Below are 17,512 nucleotides of genomic sequence, written 5' to 3' on the forward strand. Positions count from 1 at the left end.
ACCACCCCTCTAGGTGGTCACAAAGCACCGAGCTGATCTCCCTGTGCTATGCGGCTGCTTCCCACTAGCTGTTTTACATTTGTTAGTGTATACATGTCCATGCCAGTCTCTCACTTCGTCCCAGCTTACCCTTCCCCCTCCCCGTGTCCTCAAGTCCATTCTCTGCACCTGCGTCTTTCTTCCTGTCCTGCCCCTAGGTTCTTCATAACCATTTTTTTAAAATTCCATATATATCTGTTAGCATACGGTATTTCTTTTTCTCTTTCTGACTTACTTCACTCTGTATGACAGACTCTAGGTCCATCCACCTGACTACAAATAACTCAGTTTCGTTTCTTTATATGGCTGAGTAATATTCCATTGTATATATGTGCCACATCTTCTTTATCCATTCATCTGTCGATGGACGCTTAGGTTGCTTCCATGTCCTGGGTATCGTAAATAGAGCTGCAATGAACAGTCCAAGAAGAGGTTTTTAAATTGGATTATGCATTATGTGTGTGCGTATACGTTTCTGTTTTTTTCCATACCCAAAATTACAAACCTGCCATGGCTGGTCTTGTGCAGGACTCTTCCACACGTGAGAAAATGAGAGTTGTCTATATGTTAAATCTGTATAGACTTCGCAAGTGACCTTTTGTCTTTCATCGAAAGCACTTGACCTGCAGCAGTGTGGCCTCACCAGTGAAGGAGCAAAGGCTTTACTAAAGGCCCTTGAAAGCAACAGAACTCTGGTCGTTTTGGATATAAGAAAAAAATCCACTTGTTGGTATGTGGTCACTTTTTTTAAAAAATTGATTAACACATAGCAAAACAAAAAGAGTTTGTTCATGTGTTGACAGTTTTTAAAACTTAATGTGTTTCACTTTCCTCATCGTATACAGTTGGCCCTTGAACAGCTTGGGGGTTAGGGGTGCTGCCCCCCACGCAGTTGAAAATCTGGGTATAAGTTTATAGTCAGTGGTTCCGCATCTGTGGATTCAACCAACCTTGGCTCGTGTAGGACGATAGTACATATTTATTGAAAAATATCCGTGTGTCAATGGACCCGTGAGGTTCAAACCCATGTTGTTCAAGTGTCAACTGTACTTTTCTAATGTTGCACTTCCCTTATGTTTTTAGCAGATAATGTACTAATTGAAGTGAGTTATATCTTTAAATTGTTCTTATCTCTACTCTGAATAGAGGTGAACCTAGATACTAAGCCTGCTTCCACCAAGAGCGTTATTTCCTTGTTGTGCAACCTCTGAATTCTTTCAAGGAGTACTTTATTCATTTGTCAGTTTCACAAGTAATTTTTTTAATAGCTTCTGTGTGCCAGATACGGATCAGGCACTAGGGATAAAGCAGTGAACCAGACAGACAAAAGTCTTGCCCTCGTGGAGCTTACATTCTAGTGAAGGGGTTCAGATAGAAATGAGTAAACAGATAAGTAATATAATTTTAGACAGTAGGAAGTGCAAAAATATCTTAATGTAAGGAGAGTGAGGGGGAGCAGGTAGGACTCCATTGGATAGGTTTGTTAGGGGACAGCTTCACTGGAGAAGTGGCAGTTGAACGGAGACCTGAATGAAGAGAGGAGCAAGCCATGGAAGATCTGGGGTAAGCACATTCCAGGACAAGGAGGCAATGAGAATGCAGGCATGTAGGTGGGTGGAGTATTTAAGGAAAAGCAAGGAGGCCAACATGGTCAGAGTACTGAGTGAAGAAGAGTGTGGTATGACATGAGGTCAAGGAGCTAGCCAGGGGTCTGATCTTGTAAAGTCTTGAAGGCCAGAGTAAAGGTGTGGATTATTCTAAATGAGTAGAGGGTTTTGAACTGGAAAAAGACATGATCCAAATAGTATCTGAATAAGATAACTTGGTATAGAGAATAGACGTGGGGGGATAAAGAAGAGAAACAGGGAGACCAGTTAGGAGACTATCACAGTGGTCCAAATAAGAGATGTTTATGGCTTAGCTTAGGTTGGAAGTTTGGAGCAAGTGAAAAGTGGTTGAATTCAGGTTGTGTTTTGAGGGTGTAGCTAACAGGGCTTGCCGATAGATTAGATGTGGGGTTTGAAGGAAATAGTAACAAGGAGACAAGTCGTTGATGATTATGTGTGCAACTGGGTGGTATCACTTAGAAAAAGGGGGCTGATGGGAGGAGCAGCTTTTGAGGGAATATCAGGACTTTGGTTTGTTGTCTTAGATGCGCTTTAGGTATCTAAGTGTCTGGACAGTGCTCAGACTGTACTTTTTATCCAAAGGTATCCAAAGCCACTTTAGATGCAAAATGTTTAAAGTTGACCTTTGCTGCGGCCAAAATAGTAGCCACTGGGGGCAGTCTACAAGATGGCATCTTAGGTTTTTGAGGAAGAAATTAGAATACACAAAGGGGGAAATAAGTGTATAATTACATAATGTAGATTTCATATTTAATTTTATGGGAAAAGCAATAATTAGTTGGCTTTTGGTTTTAAATGGAAATAGCCACTCACTGGGAAACAATTACTCTAATTTCAATTTATTTTACTTTAGATCATTCTGTGATGAAAGCAGTTATCAAAAAAGTTCTCCAGATGGAAGGAGTGCCAAGTCAGAGGTATATAACATGTTTTAGGTCTCTCGGAAGAATTTCTCTTTAATGGCTTGTTTTTCTTTCTTTCTTAAAAGAAAATTATCAAGGTACTTTCTGCCATCTTAAAACTAAGTTTTTAGTCAAATGAAATGGCTTTTCTGTTTTTGAAAATGTTGTGTGATGGCTTAATTTAGGTTCCCAGAAATGCAGATTGAAAACCTTTTATTAACTTAAAGTATCTTAATTTCCAATGAAGATCAAACCCTCCTAAATTACCTGTAACTTAAATGGCATATTTATCATTTCTGTCTCAGTACCAGTGGATAACTTCTCCATCCGTGAAGGAACCATCCAAAATTGCTAGACAGAAAAAGAGAACTATAATTTTGGGAAGTGGTCGAAAAGGAAAAGCTACTATTAGAATTGGTTAACTCTTTCTTGTTTTTAATGCTACTAGAACTTATACCCCTTATGTTTTCTGATGTGCTAAAATTAAAACAGTCAGTATTAACCACATGCATATTAGGAGGCCTATATTAGGAGTCGCCAAGTGTGTCGGGTGCCGTGGACAGCTGAGGCACGTTTAGCCCAAAGGAAAGTTCCAGCGCATTGCAGAGAGCAGACGAAATACCCGGTGGTGAAAATTCACTGTTGCTAAGGGTTGAAACGAACCAATAATTCCTCCTGTTTCTCAGGGTGTTCCGTTTGGCTGTTAATGAAATGTATTTCCAAGGAATGCAGGCATGTGGCTGAAAAGGCCAGTGGTGCCTGGGGGTCACAGCGAGACCCCCCATCTCGCCCCCCTCGGCCATCCTGTGCTCTGGGAGCAGAGCTCTCAGCTACAAGTGAAACATAGTAGCTTCCATATCCAGATTCTAAGATTTTCTAAAGCCCTTTAAAGGCCCCCTTCTCTGAGTGGTGCTTGACCTGCCGGTGTTTGGGGCGGGAGGGTGGGCTGGGTGGAGGGTCTGAGCGCCATCCTGAGGGAAGGGCTTTGGAGGCCTGTGTGAGCCTGAGACCGGGGGCCCAGTGCCCGTGTCCGAAGGGAGGCTAGCGCTGACTCCAGCCGTGCCGAACCAGACGTCGCCCTCCTTCCCGACAAGCCAGCAAAGCCTGTCGCTCACATTCCTGGCTGTGCTGCTTACACCTGCCCTCTGGGAAGGCCAGCCTGGCAGAGCTCTGTTCCTGCCCTTTGGGCTGCTGGTAACTGAGTACCTAGCCTGGGTGCTGGAGGGGAGGATCCATAGATGGTGGAGGCCCAGTGCCTGCCCAGGGTGCTGCCCCTCTGCTGAGGGACGCTTGCCCAGCTGGTTAGACCTGTTCGCACCCAACTGCCCATAGTCAGCACCCAGGCTAGGAACAGCAGCCTCCCCATTTCCTTGGTGTCTTCTAGTTTTGTTCCTTTCTTCTTTTTGCTGCCTTCCTCCCCAAAGAGGCAAGATACTAATCTTCAAGAACCAAATCAGGCCGTGATTTTCCAGCTAAACTCATGACAGTTCTGCACTTCTGAATGACTGGGTACAAACATTTGCAAGGATGAGCTCTTGGGTGAGGCGCCAGCCAACTTTCTAGCTTCATCTCTCTTGCTTGTGTGTGGGCACCCCCTGCTGCCCCAGATGCCTTGACTCCTCCATTTTCGTATATTCCTCCTCAGAATGCTGCCACCACCCCAACCTGGCCTTTGGGAATGTTAGCTGGCTGTTCCCCACAGCATCCTGTCACCCTGGTCCACTCTTTCTAACCTCTGTATGCCCTTCTATGCAATCTTGTCAGGTCCAACTGAAGGAAGACCACCTATAGGTCAATTAGCTTGGGAAGGAACCCAACTGTGTGACCTGCTTCCCCCTTCCCAGTGTCTTTAAAATAACGTTAAAAAAAAAAAGGAAAAATGTTGTTCTAGGGCTCCTATACCATCTCTTACCACCATCAGAAAACCACCCCCCAAAAGGGGGACCTCATTCATATTGAAAATAACTTCTTAACGTGTAGGCATTACCTTAGGGCATTCTAGACACTGGGGGAGGGAAAAGCCATTGTATTTTTTTCTAACATTCATGTTAAACTTCTTTCCAAAGTTCTTTAAACTGTGGTATTCTTACAGGTAGACAATGTTGCTGAACAAGCGTTTGTTTCTTCCCTTTTTCTTCCCCCAGGCTCAAAGATTTGGAAAGAGATAGTTTAACAGAAAAGGTAAGGTAATCTCCACCTTAACAAAATGTATGATCAAATGTGACCATTTGACAGACACTATGTAGTTCCTAAAAACAAATTTAAGTGGAATTGGCTCTCTTTTCCCTGAAGTTGAGGATAACGTGGATGTTTTTGTCTAACGTGCTGGACTAATAGGCTATTATTGGTTAGCTTTTGGTAACTCATCGAGTTTCCCAGTCTGGGTTCTGTACCATCAAGTCTGGATTATAATTTGTCCTGGTCACACTGTTTTTCAAAATCAGGTTTGTTCTAGTATGCTATTATGTGTCTGTTTCACCTTTAATCTTTCCATTTTTCACCACTCTGCAGATGGTGTGATATCTTAACGAAAACAACAGGAACATGTCTTGTGAATATTTAGTTTTCTTTTTGGCTGACTCAGCATTGCCTGCCATTCAGTCATTGTTATGAGACCAGGCAGTGTAACTATTTGTGTATTAGTCCATTGGTTCATAGCTTGGGAATATGGAGACTTCTAAACCTATATCCTTCCCTTAGGAATGCGTGAAGGAGAAATGGAATCTCTTGCCTGAATTTCTGCAGACAGAAATAAAGAAGCAGTTATGTGACTTGGAAACCAAATTACATAAAGAAGAATTATCAGAGGTTAAGTCGTCAGCATCCCGGCGGCTAGAAAACGTTTCCTCCCATGTAACTTGTCTGTGACCAGGGAGGCAGGATAATCCCACCTTTCCCTGTTACCTGATAGTTATAAAGGAAGCGCATGTGTTTCCTTATTCTCTCATGGCCACTTGTTTACATTCACTGCTACTTAAATTATCCTGCCTGCTGTAGGAGGGCTACCTGGCTAAAGTCAAATCCCTTTTAAATACAGATTTGTCCTTGGAGAACGGAGCTCATGCTTTCAGTCGGGAAGTGAATGGATGTCTAGAAAACGGGAGCCAGACAAGTGGTGAGGAGCGCAGAGTGGAAATAGCAGAGAAAAAGAAGTCCCCCAAACCTGTTTCCAAACTTTGCATGCCCAGGAGAAGCAAGTCCAATGGAGAAACAAAATGTAAGAGCACTTGACTCGTTTGACCTCGTTGGAGTCTGGTACCGCCTAAGGGGAGGACAGACTTGGTGCCATAGGGTCTGTCTGTCCCCCCCCACACACAACCCCTCCACCGGCAGTACTTGTTTTTTGTGTATCTTTTTTTTTTTTGGGGGGTGGGGGTGGGGGGTGGGGGGTGGCTGTGTTGCTCGGCTTGTACGATCTTAGTTCTCCAACCAGGGATCGAACCCGGGCCCTCGGCAGTGAGAGTGCCGAGTCTTAACCACTGGACCGCCGTGGAATTCCCTCTTGTGTATACTTCTAACTAGCTTAGATATATACTTTAAATTTTTGTCTTCGAACAAGTTATAGAGCATTAGATCCCCAAATGTGGTTGAATTTATGAGGTATAAGAAAACAGGAGCTGCTGATATTTATGACTTGTAACTTACATGCCTGTTTAAGCTAAACATTTATTCTTAGACTCCTTCCCCGCTTGTAGTCAGAGTAACTCTTCTGGAATTTTTAAAAATAAGAGCCTGGGACTTGAGCTCAGGTCAGGTGCTTGGCCACTTCATCTTTTGACGAAATAAGCAGAGGCTCTGTTTCCTTGTCCGTCTCAGGGTTGGGCCCTTCATACAAGAGCGTGTGTTAAAATTGCCTAGCAAACTGGCAGGTGCTAATTTGATGACTTTATGAAGACGGTGGTTGCTTAGAATCAGAAGAGAAGGATACTTAATCCTCAGAACCTGGTCTCTGCACCAGCTTGCTAATGCTGAAGAACTGTACCTTGGCTGTGAACTCTTTATTCATAGTGGCTTTGTTGTTTCTTTTCTGTAAGTAGCTGAAGTCTCATGTAGCCCCAGGATTACAAGGCAAACTACTAGGCAGACCACCATCACATCTCATTTCACAAGGGGGTCAGTATATAACGAATGGACAGCCCCCATTTTAGGGGCCAACTGTTTTTGGTAAAACACATATAGAATTAGTAGGATGTAACTTAGTGATTCTGACTTCCACATTGCTTAGGTTTTCCTTTTGATATTCTGTTTTTAGACATTCATGAACAGCATTTCTGAAGACCTCATCCATGTTTACTCTTAGCATAGGAAACTTCAAATGTACATACACAAAATACTAAGGATAGTAAAATGAACCCCTGTGTACCTATCACCCAGTATCAACAGTTAACAGCTCCTGGCTGTTGTTTCATCTATACCCCCATATGCTCCAAGTGAAAATTATTACAAATGGATTACAACTCCATACATACCCATGTCCTCCCAGTTGGATTACTTTGAAACAAATCGGACATGTCATCTTATCCACAAATACGATATTTCTAAATGACAAGGTCTCTTTCTCTGACAAGTTTTTTATTCATATTTTGCTGTAATTGCTAACATCTAGCAAACAGTCTTTTGAAGAAGACAAAACATGCCTTATAAAGTGTAACAGTTCCTTACTAACAAATATATAGCAGTGTTCATACCTCCCCTTGTGTAACAGAGTTTGGTTGATTTGTTCCTTAAGCCTTTCAAGTGATAGATTCCTTATTTTCTTGCCATTTATTTAAAGAAAATAGGTCTTTTGTCTAATAGCTTCTAGGTCTGGCTGACTGCATCGTTTTGTTGGTTAATGTGTTCCCTTGTCTGCAGTTTTCTGTCAACTGGTAGTTAGGTCTAGAGTCCTGATCAGATTCCAGCTTTATTTTGTGCGACTTCATTGACGGTATGGGGCTGTCCATCCGAGGCATGTAATGTCTCTTCGGTGATTCTAGCAGCCGTTGATGAAAGTCTAGATCCATTATTTCTTCGGGTTTGCAAAACTGTGGTATTCTAAACCTGTCATCCAAAGAAACATTAAGCTCGAAGCTTGTTTTAATGTCCTGGCAAAAAGGGCTTCTCCTTGGAGGGAAGAGGGTGTCCATGCCCTGAATCTTTCCGAACAGAGGGTACTCTTGGTAGGGAGGAATATAAGTTGTTTTGTGCCCACTGCAAGTCTGGGGTCTGGCTGAGCTACCAGTTGGCCTTACTGTGTGTGACAGCCCTGCCAAACAGAAACCTGAGGAAGACCCTGAAAAAGCAAAATCAGGTGATTCTGTCGATGAAGAAGAAAAAGACCAGGTAGGGCTCGCGTTTCCGTTTCTTAACTCTGCCTTATTTTGGTACACTTGCTGGTAATTGTGAATTTACACTTGGTCTGTCTATGGACCGTAAGTGACTGAGAGGGTGTTAGAACACATCCCTGGACCCAGGGCAGTACGAAGTGTATTATGGTTAGACCCGAGGACTCAGCAGGCCCGTAACTTTGGTGTGTTCTCTCCTGTCTACCTTCCTACCTCTCCAGCTGTCAAGATTTGACAGTCAAACCAGCAGATGTGATGCGTTTAAAGCATTTCCTTCTGATGTCAGATAAGCTCCTTTCCCACATCTAATCTCTCTATAAACGCAGAGTTGTCGTGTTATTATGTGTATTGTAATAATGCTGCTTAGACTTTTTAGGTTAGAAAACTGGTGGCTTGCCAAAGGCCTCCAATATAGAAAATGTCAGTCTCTAGCACTGTCCCGTGTGACTTGAGGGGCAAACCTAGATACTACCAGATGGTCACACGCTATCTATTTAATTCCTGCCACAGGATTAGCTGTGTAAGTCGGGAAGTCTGTAGGTTTACAGGTGGGTAGTAAATGCCCTGTTACCTGCTAAAGATGAGTATCCGTGGTTTGCTCTAAGGCAGGGTTTCTCAACCAAGGCATTGACTTTTGGGGCCAGATAAACCTTTGCTGTGGGTGTGAGTCCTGTGCATCGTAGAGTGTTTAGCAAGGTCCCAACCTCTACTCACTAGATGCCCGTAACATTCCCTCTCTCTCCTCCCAGTTGTGACAACCAAAATCACCTTCAGACTTTCCCAGATGTCCCCTGGGGGGCACAATTGCACTGAGCGAGGAGCACTGGACTCAAGGCTAGCAATATCATTGAGGTAGACTTGACGTCCTGTTGTAAAAGACATACTCATTCTCCTGTTTTTATTTTGGAAATTAGATGCCACTGTTCATGATCCTTATTCAGATGTCTGTAATTAAGTTGAGTCAGACTACCCACTCACAGGTGGGACACTGAGACAGAGGGAAACAGCTTGTCCAAGCCACATGGCCACATCCCTTGCCTCCTAAGAAAACGTGTCACAAGGGAAAGCAAGCTGGCTCTCGTAATATTGACAAGTGTTTTTTTTTTAAACAAATGTGCCAGTTTTAGAGTTGTTCTTTGCCCTCTAACCTTTTGGAGGGCTTACATAGCCTTCAAGCTTCTGAAGAAGCGAACTGGGGCACTCTTTCCCAAGCAGGAAGCAGTTTCACTGGCAGTGTGTGAGAGGCCTTGGGGACTTGGAGGATGAACACTTGTCGCAACAGGGTTTATCCCGATATGCTAGAGTAAGGCTCAGTGCACCAACCGGTGTTATCAGGTAGTGTTTGTTGGTCAAGTAAGTGGTACTACAGAGAGAATCTTACTTTAGTCAATTTAAACTTTTGAGATCTCACTATGTTTTTTAAAACAGGTATTAAATACATGCATTTGGTAAAACAGTACAAAAGGCTGTTTGGTACATGGCAGCCAAAGAAAAACAATGTGGCTATTCCGTGCTGAGCTATGCTGTGAGCGTTATCAAATAGATACTGGATTCTGAGGCCTTTGTTCAGGAACAAAAAAGAATATAAAATATCTGATTGCCACAACTAAGGAGCCGGCCTGTGGCAACTAAGACCCGGCACAATTAACTAAGTAGCTAACTGACTATTTTTTAAAATCTCATTAATCGGTTTTTAATATGATTTTTTTTAATTAATTAATTTATTTTATTTATTTATTTAATTTATTTTTGGCTGCATTGGCTCTTCCTTGTTGCATGCGTGCTTTCTGCAGTTGCGGCGAGCGGGGGCTACTCTTGGTTGCGGTGCGTGGGCTTCTCATTGCTTGCGGTGCGTGGGCTTCTCATTGCGGCGGCTTCTCTTGTTGCGGAGCACGGGCTCTAGGCACGCGGGCATCCGTAGTTGTTGCTCACGGGCTCTAGAGTGCAGGATCAGTAGTTGTGGTGCACGGGCTTCGTTACTCCGCAGCGTGTGAGAACTTCCCAGACCAGGGCTTGAACCCTTGTCCCCTGCATTGGAAGGCGGATTCTTAACCACTGCACCACCAGGGAAGCCCGAGCTCTAACCTTTTAAAAAATGTGTTCCTTCCACCTTCATGGAGCAGGCGTAGGGGATGGGGAGGAGTGAGAACCCGATTGGCAGGGGTCCGGTCGCAACCCCGGAAGGGGATGGGGGGAGGATCTAAGAGGTGGCACCGGGCCCCAGTCGACACCCAGTGACAGCTAACAGCTGCACTGCTGCCCCTTCCTGCCCCAGGACCTGAGCTCAGGTCCCGGGGCAGCTGGAGAAACGCACTGTTTTAGGTGAGATGCTCTTACTTACTGTGTGGAGCTGCTCCGGCTGCCCTGGCGACCACACCCCTGCAGGGTCCTGTGCCTGTCCTCCCTGTCCCCTGCCCAGGGCTCGGGGAACAGCAGTCTCTGTGGGGCAACCTGCTTCCAAGTCCTTCAGTGACCATGGAGGACTGGGAACAGGCTGGGCTGCCGGGGAGCCTGGGCATGCAACACCTGAGCTCAGCCTTGGGGGCTCACGTGAGGGCAGGGGCTGGGGGATGCGGGCGGTGAGCGGAGGGGCCTCCAGCCGGCGTCAGTCTGGGCCCTGGACCCGGGGAAAGGCCTCACTCTCTCAGTCCTGACCTGCTGCTCGGGAACCCTGGCTCACCAGCCCGAGGCCTGTGGCGCCCGCCACGGACTGCCCGGCGCACGGCTGGGGTGCCAACGCCACCCCTGGATTTTGCACGGGGACCATCGGGGGGCTCGGTGCATGGGAAGACGAGCAGCCCCTAGGCCCCGACACGCCCCTTCCATGTCCATCGAGAAGAAGTGCCGAATGGAAGGCCGGCTGTGCTCCTTTTCAAGCCCAAGGGAATTCGCAGGAACAGCCCTCCCGGCCACGGGGTGCCTGCCCACCGGCTCTGGGCCTGCGACCAGCCCAGAACACAGAAGGCACAGAAGTGGGTGCAGGGAGCTGAGCCGGGTCTGCAGAAGGGCAGACACCACAGCCTGGTCCACAGCCGACTGGCCCAGGGCGGGTGAGAACGGGCGGGCAGGCTGAGGGGAGGACAGAACGTGGCACAGCCTGCCCGCCTGGGCCCTGGGGAGAAGGTCGAGGCGCTGCCCGCGCCCTCGCTCCGCTCCCTGGAGTCCTTTGTGGGGCCGAAGGGCTGGAGGCAGGGCTCCCGAGGAGCTCAAAGGCCAGGGAAGGACACACGGGATGGTCCAGACCCACCCTAGCGCTCCAGTGGGGCAGCACCCTCTCTGAATTCCTACTGCCACCAAAACACATCCCTAAAGCCTTTAGGGAGAATTGCTAGGACCCAGGAAGGCGGCCCCTTGCTGTGGTCCAGACTTCACCAGCTGCCGATGACCGGAGGGAGCCAGCCGGCCGGCCGTGAGCAGGAGGACAGGGCACGGGGACAGGGACAGCCACAGCCGGGCTTCCTGCAGCTGTGCCCACCGCCAGAACCAGCTGCAGCCAATCACAGCCCCCGACATGCCAAACAGTGCCGGGTGAGAGGCCGGCAGGAAACTGACACCCCCTCACTGGCGAGCCGGCCCGGCCAGGGTCAGGGGAGCCATCCCCGTCTGAACTCACCCCACAGCTCAGCCATCTCCCAGTGACCCAGACGCTACGCCAGCAGAGAGCAGCCTGCAACGGCCGCAGGGCTGATCCCCGAACAAGGTCAGAACTCCCCCCAGTGTGACGGCCCCCATGCCGCTCCTGTGGTGGAAGGGACCACAGGCAGAGACCAGGAGTGAAGTCTTTTTATTAATGGCTGCGTTTTCAAAGAACCATTTTGTAAGCAGGAAAGCTCCCCAGGAAGGGATTGCATTAGTGCAACAAGGGGGAGCCTTGACACCAGGCTCTCCAGATACGTCCAGGTGGAGACTTTTGGCCGAGGCCGGCCGCCGGGGACTCAGGGTCTGGGAGGACACGCGGCCCCTCCCCCGCCCCGGCGGGGCGCTAAGGCACCGGGCCCGCCTGGGTGGGCAGAACCCCGTGCCGTCAGCAGGCTGGCGGCTTGCAGCCCTCAGCCTGCAGCCCTTTGCTCAGGAGGAAGGTATCCTCCTTGGCATCCTTGGAGCCGCCTGGCCTCAGAATGCAGCTTCTGTAGTCCATGGCAACCTGCCAAGAGGGGGCGGGGCTGCAGGAGTGTGGAGCTCCGCCTTCACTGAGGGTGTGGGTGTGGCCACCTCTGCTGTGACTGAACAAAGGGCAGGGGAGCAGGAGGTCCAGGGCAGGGCCCTCAGAGCCTGGCAGGCCCAGGCGGGCGGTACAAGCATCTAGGCCCAGGCCAAGGACCTCCGTGTTGGTCTGCACGGCAGGCCAGCCTCTCACCTTGCCACTCAGGACGCCCTCCTGCTTGAAGCATGTGTGGAACGTGTCCGCGGAGTACACCTCGCTGCATAGGTAGCCATAGGACTGGGCGTTGTATCTTCCTGCCAGGCGGCCGAAGGTCGCAGGCAGGTGGGTCCCTGGGACACACGAGGAGAGGCTCCTGCTTGGCCCCCTGGCCGCTCAGTGCCCCTTCCCCAGAGCGGGGGCCTCCAACAGCCCTGTCTGAGTCCCCTGCCACTAGAGGGAGTATTGGCCCAACACTTCTAGAAAACGGGGACCTTGCGGGCAACTCAGTGGAGGGACACAAATCAATCTTTGCCGACTTTCTGCTGAAGCTCACGAGGGTTCACCCCTGAGCCTCTTACAAGGTCAGCTGCCGAGGCTCCGAGAGATGAGTGAGGGCTCGCCCTCCAGCACGGGGAGAGCGCGGGTTAAAGTGCTCACGAGGGAGTGAACCGCATGTCCGCACCGACACGCATGGGCAAACCTCGTCGACGCGTTCCGTCCGGGCTATGAAGCCCTCTCCTGCCTCTTCCAGGCTCTCCAGAAAGCACGTGCAGATACGCCCACCCCACCCTCGGACTCCGCAGGCCACAGCTGGAGGGACCAGCCAAGGAACCGAGGCAGGAAGAGGCCAGAGGTCACCGGGCCTCGGCCAGAGCCTGTCAGTCGGTCCCCTTTCACACACCACCAGACAATCTTCCTGACCTGGGCAGTAGCCGCCAACCGACTGCTAAGGTGGGCCCGGCGCGCGCTTGGCTAACTGGCGTGGCTGGGACCCCGAGGATCTCCTGACAGAGGCGGGCATTCTCCTGGGCTGGGTCCAAGGGCGTCTGCGTGTGCAGGGCCTGGTCCACCTTGGCCAGGACGAACTGGCGCAGGTTGAAGAGGACTGGAGGGTGGGAGGAAGGAGACGGGCGGATGGCACTGTGTCCAGGCCGCGCTTTCCAGCCGGGCGGTCCGGGAGCCCCTTTCCTTTCCCTCAGCCCGGCCGCACCAGGGTTGGCCAGCCGGGACTTGATGAGTTTGTCCAGCAGCTCCTGGGGGACAGCGCTGCCCATGCCCCGCCAAGACTGGCAGCAGCGCCAGAGCTTCACAGGGCGCAGCGCTCCCGGCCCCAGAGCCTTCCCTCTGGTTCTCATCACCGGCTGTCACCAGACTCGCAGGCAACGTGCCTTTCTTTTTTCCGGCCCTCAGCCACACAAAGGTGTGAAGCCCTGACACTCGCTGCCACGTGCATGGACCCTGAGAACACGATGCTCAGCGAGAGAAGTCAGACACAGAAGGACACAAAGGGTGTGACCCCACTGAGGGGAAACGTCCAGAACAGGTAGATCCACAGAGTCAGAGAGTGGGTTCCTGGTTGTCAGGGGCAGAGGCAGGGAGAGAGTGACAACTAAGGGCGTGAGGGACATTTTTGGGGTGATGAAAATGTTCCAAAACAGGGCAGTAGTGATGGCTGCACAGCGCAGTAAAGTGTCCCCACGCGCTCCGGTGCAGCCTGTGAGAGCATCGCTCTCAGGACGAAGGGCTGACCGCAGGAAGACTGAAGGAGCACTGGGTCCTGGGCCCAGACGCTGAGCTGGGGGCCCCCCCCATGGGGAAGTCACTGGGACTTGCTGAGCCTCCACGGAGACTGGCAGCAGCCCCAGGGCCTCACAGGGCATGGCGCTTCCGGCGCCAGAGCCTTCCCTCTGGTTCTCATCGCCGCCTGTCACCAGACTTGCATGCAACGTGCCTTTCTTTTCTTTTGTCTTTTTTAAAGGCAACTCTTGAGTACATGTACTTAACATGCAGGGAACCAGTCCTGACTCCTTGATCTGGGGCTTCCAGTCTCCAGAGTCTCGAGGACATCCATTTCTGTTGTTTACGCGCCCAGTGCGTGGGCTTTGACGATGGAAGCTGACACCGAGGGCGTCGCCACGTGCGGGGTGACATCAGCGGAAGAATCCCGTGCCGAGGGCCTGCCTGAGGACCACGCGCGCCCGGGCCCTCCCCGGCCCCTGCCCGCAGCCCCGCGCCCGCACCCACCTGAGAGCGGAGCTGGTGCATCGCTTGCCAGAACTCGTGGAAGTAGGTCTCCAGCTCATCGTGCTGCAGCAGGGTGGGCGGGTCGGGCGTGGGCTTGGTGAAGTTGGCCACCATGGCCACGGTGGCGATCTGGCGGCTCCCGTCCTGCTGCAGGCAGCCCGGCTGCAGGCCGAAGCAGGCCGCGTGCCCGGACTTCCCTTCCCTGGGGAGGGACGCGGGGTGAGGCCCAGCTTCCGCAGAGGAGCTCCGGCCAACGGCCGACAGGTTCCTGCATGCACGCACGCACCGAGGGTAGAGGTCCAGGTAGAACTTGCCGATGGATGACCTTGCCCGAGGCCGCGTCCCGGACCGTGTAGAGCCTCACGTCTTCGTGACACATTTTGGCGCCCTCCTCCAGGTCAAAGGTCAGCCCCAGCAGCTCCTGGGAGATGCCCAGCAGCCCGCGCGTGACCACCTGCATGGGGAAGGACTCATTGAGCAGGTACTGGTCCTCGTGGTAGCGCGTCTCCTCCCCCTGGTTCATGTAGTAGCGCAGGTCCCAGGCGTTGATGGGCCCGTCAAAGTGCAGGCCCCGCCTCTGGCACTCAGCCTTCTTTAGCTCCAGGATCACGGCCGCTCCTGCTCCCTGAGGGGCTTCAGCTTCTGGGCCAGCTCATCTGCGGGCGGAGGGGAGAGGCTCGGCTACGTCCCTGTGGCGGCCCCCCAGCCACCCCCCACCCTGTGCCCCTCGAGGCAGAATGAAGGCTCTGGGAAGGTGACCCACAAGGGCTGACACAGTGGGGTCTCAGGCAGCACCACGTCCAGTTAAGGTCCGCCTGACGCCCTCCCCACTGGGAGTCAGGTGGAGGCGGGGTTACCTAGGAAAGGGGCCACCACCTGGCTGGTCTTGGCCATGTTCATCTCCAGCACGGAGTCGGCACGCGTGCTGAACCCCAGCAGGCAGGACTTCTGGGCCTGCAGCCTCACCAGCTCCCCGAGGATCGTGCAGTTCTCCTGGAACTCCGAGACGGCCGGCGCTGGGGACTGTGGGCCATGCCCTCCCCGTGGGGCCCCGGGCCAGGTCTCTGCGGGCGGGCAGGGCTCTCAGGCCACTGGCGGGCACAGCCAATCCCCCTCCCTCGTCCTCCTGGCCCGGATTTCTAGACACTTTGGTGCTGTCCTAACACGTGGTCTTTATGAACACAGGTCCTTTTGGAACCAGAAACGGCATGAACCGTGATGGGCTCTAAGGCCAAGGGCAGGAAGAAATGCGGCCAGGCTCTCCAGGAGCCACCCAGGGGCCTCCCAGGGCTCAACAGTACAAACTCGGCTGCCGTGCAGACAGCAGCTCATCCCCACGGCGCCCGAACACCCAGCCCCTGGACGGCGAGAGGCCTGTTGCTGCAGGTGGCCTGTGGCTCGCTGGTGAGGCCCGGCTCCAGGCGTACGCCACCTTCTCTGGGGCCACCTCTCCGGTTCTGCGGTGGGGTTCTCCTGGGAGCCCCCAGTCACCACAGGACCAACGTGGCCTGTCTGCAGCCCAAGAAGGTGGGGACACAGGACTGTCCCCCATGCCCCCCGCATCACTCGCGAGGCCCGGCAAGCACCAGTGTTGTCTGCGGGGAAGATGAAGGGCTCGTGCACAACCCCCATCGACTGAAGATGCTAAACGGCAGAAGCACAGACTGCAGCCACACGCGGTATGGACCAAACGCAAGTGTCCTTGCAGGAACCAATGTCTGAATGTCAAGGCCATGCCCGGGCCACACTGAGAAGGCCCAGACCCCACGCAAGGCACAGAGAGGGGATGGGGGGAACATCTGCGAATCTGAGCTCATCAGGCATCACCCCAGAGGGAGAGGAAGAGGGAGAGAGGCAGAAGGAGATACGGAGGGAGAGGGAGGGAAAGACTTTTCTCCCTTCCCTGGGGGTTCTCTAGTGCAGCCAAGGCCCAAAACCACTGCATTTCAGGAAATGGGTCCTTGTAGAAAAGTTAAATAGTAGCTCATGGCATTATCGACACATATTAAAAAGGCCCAAAATCTTGGGGAGTCAGGGAGGGGAGCTGGCGGCTGCCTCGTAAACGAGGAGAAATGGGGTGTCAGAGAAGGGGCCTGTGCAGCCCGCCGCCCAGGGCCCCGTAGACTTCATCTCCCAGCTGTGGTCCAGGGCTGGAAGTCAGCGGGGAGGTCAGGCCATCCAAGCATCAACGTTGACTTCAGGGCTGATCTAAAAGGTGCCTGGTGTCTGTTGAAGCAGAAAAAAGAGAAAGCAGTGGGGAGAGCATGGGAGGGGGAGGGAGCCCCCCTCCTCAGCCCTTCTCCCTCTCTTCCTCCCTCCCTCTCCCTCCCTGCCTCTCCCTCTCCCTCTCCCTCTCCCTCCAACTCTCCCTCTCCCTCCGTCTCTCCATCTCCTCACTCCCTCCCAGCGAGGCAGAGACGAGGGAGAGGGAGACAGGGAGAGGGAGAGGGAGGGGGCAGAGAGGGAGAGGGAGGGGGGAGAGAGGGAGAGGGAGGGGGGAGAGAGGGAGAGGGAGGGGGAAGAGAGGAAGAGAGGGAGGGAAACAGGGAGAGGGAGGGAAGGAGACTTCTCTTTGAAAACGCAGCCATTAATAAAAAGACTCCACTCCTGGTCTCTGCCTGCGGTCCCTTCCACCACAGGAGCGGCATGGGGGCCGTCACACTGGGGGGAGTTCTGACCTTGGTCGGGGATCAGCCCTGCGGCCGTTGCAGGCTGCTCTCTGCTGGTATAGCGTCTGGGTCACTGGGAGATGGCTGAGCTGTGGGGTGAGTTCAGACGGGGATGGCTCCCCCGACCCTGGCCGGGCCGGCTCTCCAGTGAGGGGGTGTCAGTTTCCTGCCAGCCTCTCGCCCGGCACTGTTTGGCATGTTGGGGGCTGTGATTGGCTGCAGCTGGTTCTGGCGGTGGGCACAGCTGCAGGAAGCCCGGCTGTGGCTGTCCCTGTCCCCGTGCCCTGTCCTCCTGCTCACGGCCGGCCGGCTGGCTCCCTCCGGTCATCGGCAGCTGGTGAAGTCTGGACCACAGCAAGGGGCCGCCTTCCTGGGTCCTAGCAATTCTCCCTAAAGGCTTTAGGGATGTGTTTTGGTGGCAGTAGGAATTCAGAGAGGGTGCTGCCCCACTGGAGCGCTAGGGTGGGTCTGGACCATCCCGTGTGTCCTTCCCTGGCCTTTGAGCTCCTCGGGAGCCCTGCCTCCAGCCCTTCGGCCCCACAAAGGACTCCAGGGAGCGGAG

The 17,512-nt window shown here is 52.3% G+C and overlaps 1 long non-coding RNA gene and 1 pseudogene across 1 annotated transcript; one reads left to right on the forward strand and one right to left on the reverse strand.

Annotated features, from left to right (window-relative positions):
- Nucleotides 1-590: 590 nt before the first annotated feature.
- On the forward strand, nucleotides 591-5,762 carry LOC133092265 (uncharacterized). The gene is made up of 4 exons (XR_009701034.1): nucleotides 591-769; nucleotides 2,521-2,584; nucleotides 4,714-4,750; nucleotides 5,607-5,762. It is a non-coding gene; the product is annotated as an uncharacterized LOC133092265 (long non-coding RNA).
- Nucleotides 5,763-11,707: 5,945 nt separating this feature from the next.
- Nucleotides 11,708-15,175, reverse strand: LOC133091823 (thimet oligopeptidase-like; annotated as a pseudogene).
- Nucleotides 15,176-17,512: the final 2,337 nt, after the last annotated feature.

Source organism: Eubalaena glacialis, chromosome 5 (assembly GCF_028564815.1).
Source record: "Eubalaena glacialis isolate mEubGla1 chromosome 5, mEubGla1.1.hap2.+ XY, whole genome shotgun sequence".
Taxonomy (NCBI): Eukaryota; Metazoa; Chordata; class Mammalia; order Artiodactyla; family Balaenidae; genus Eubalaena; species Eubalaena glacialis.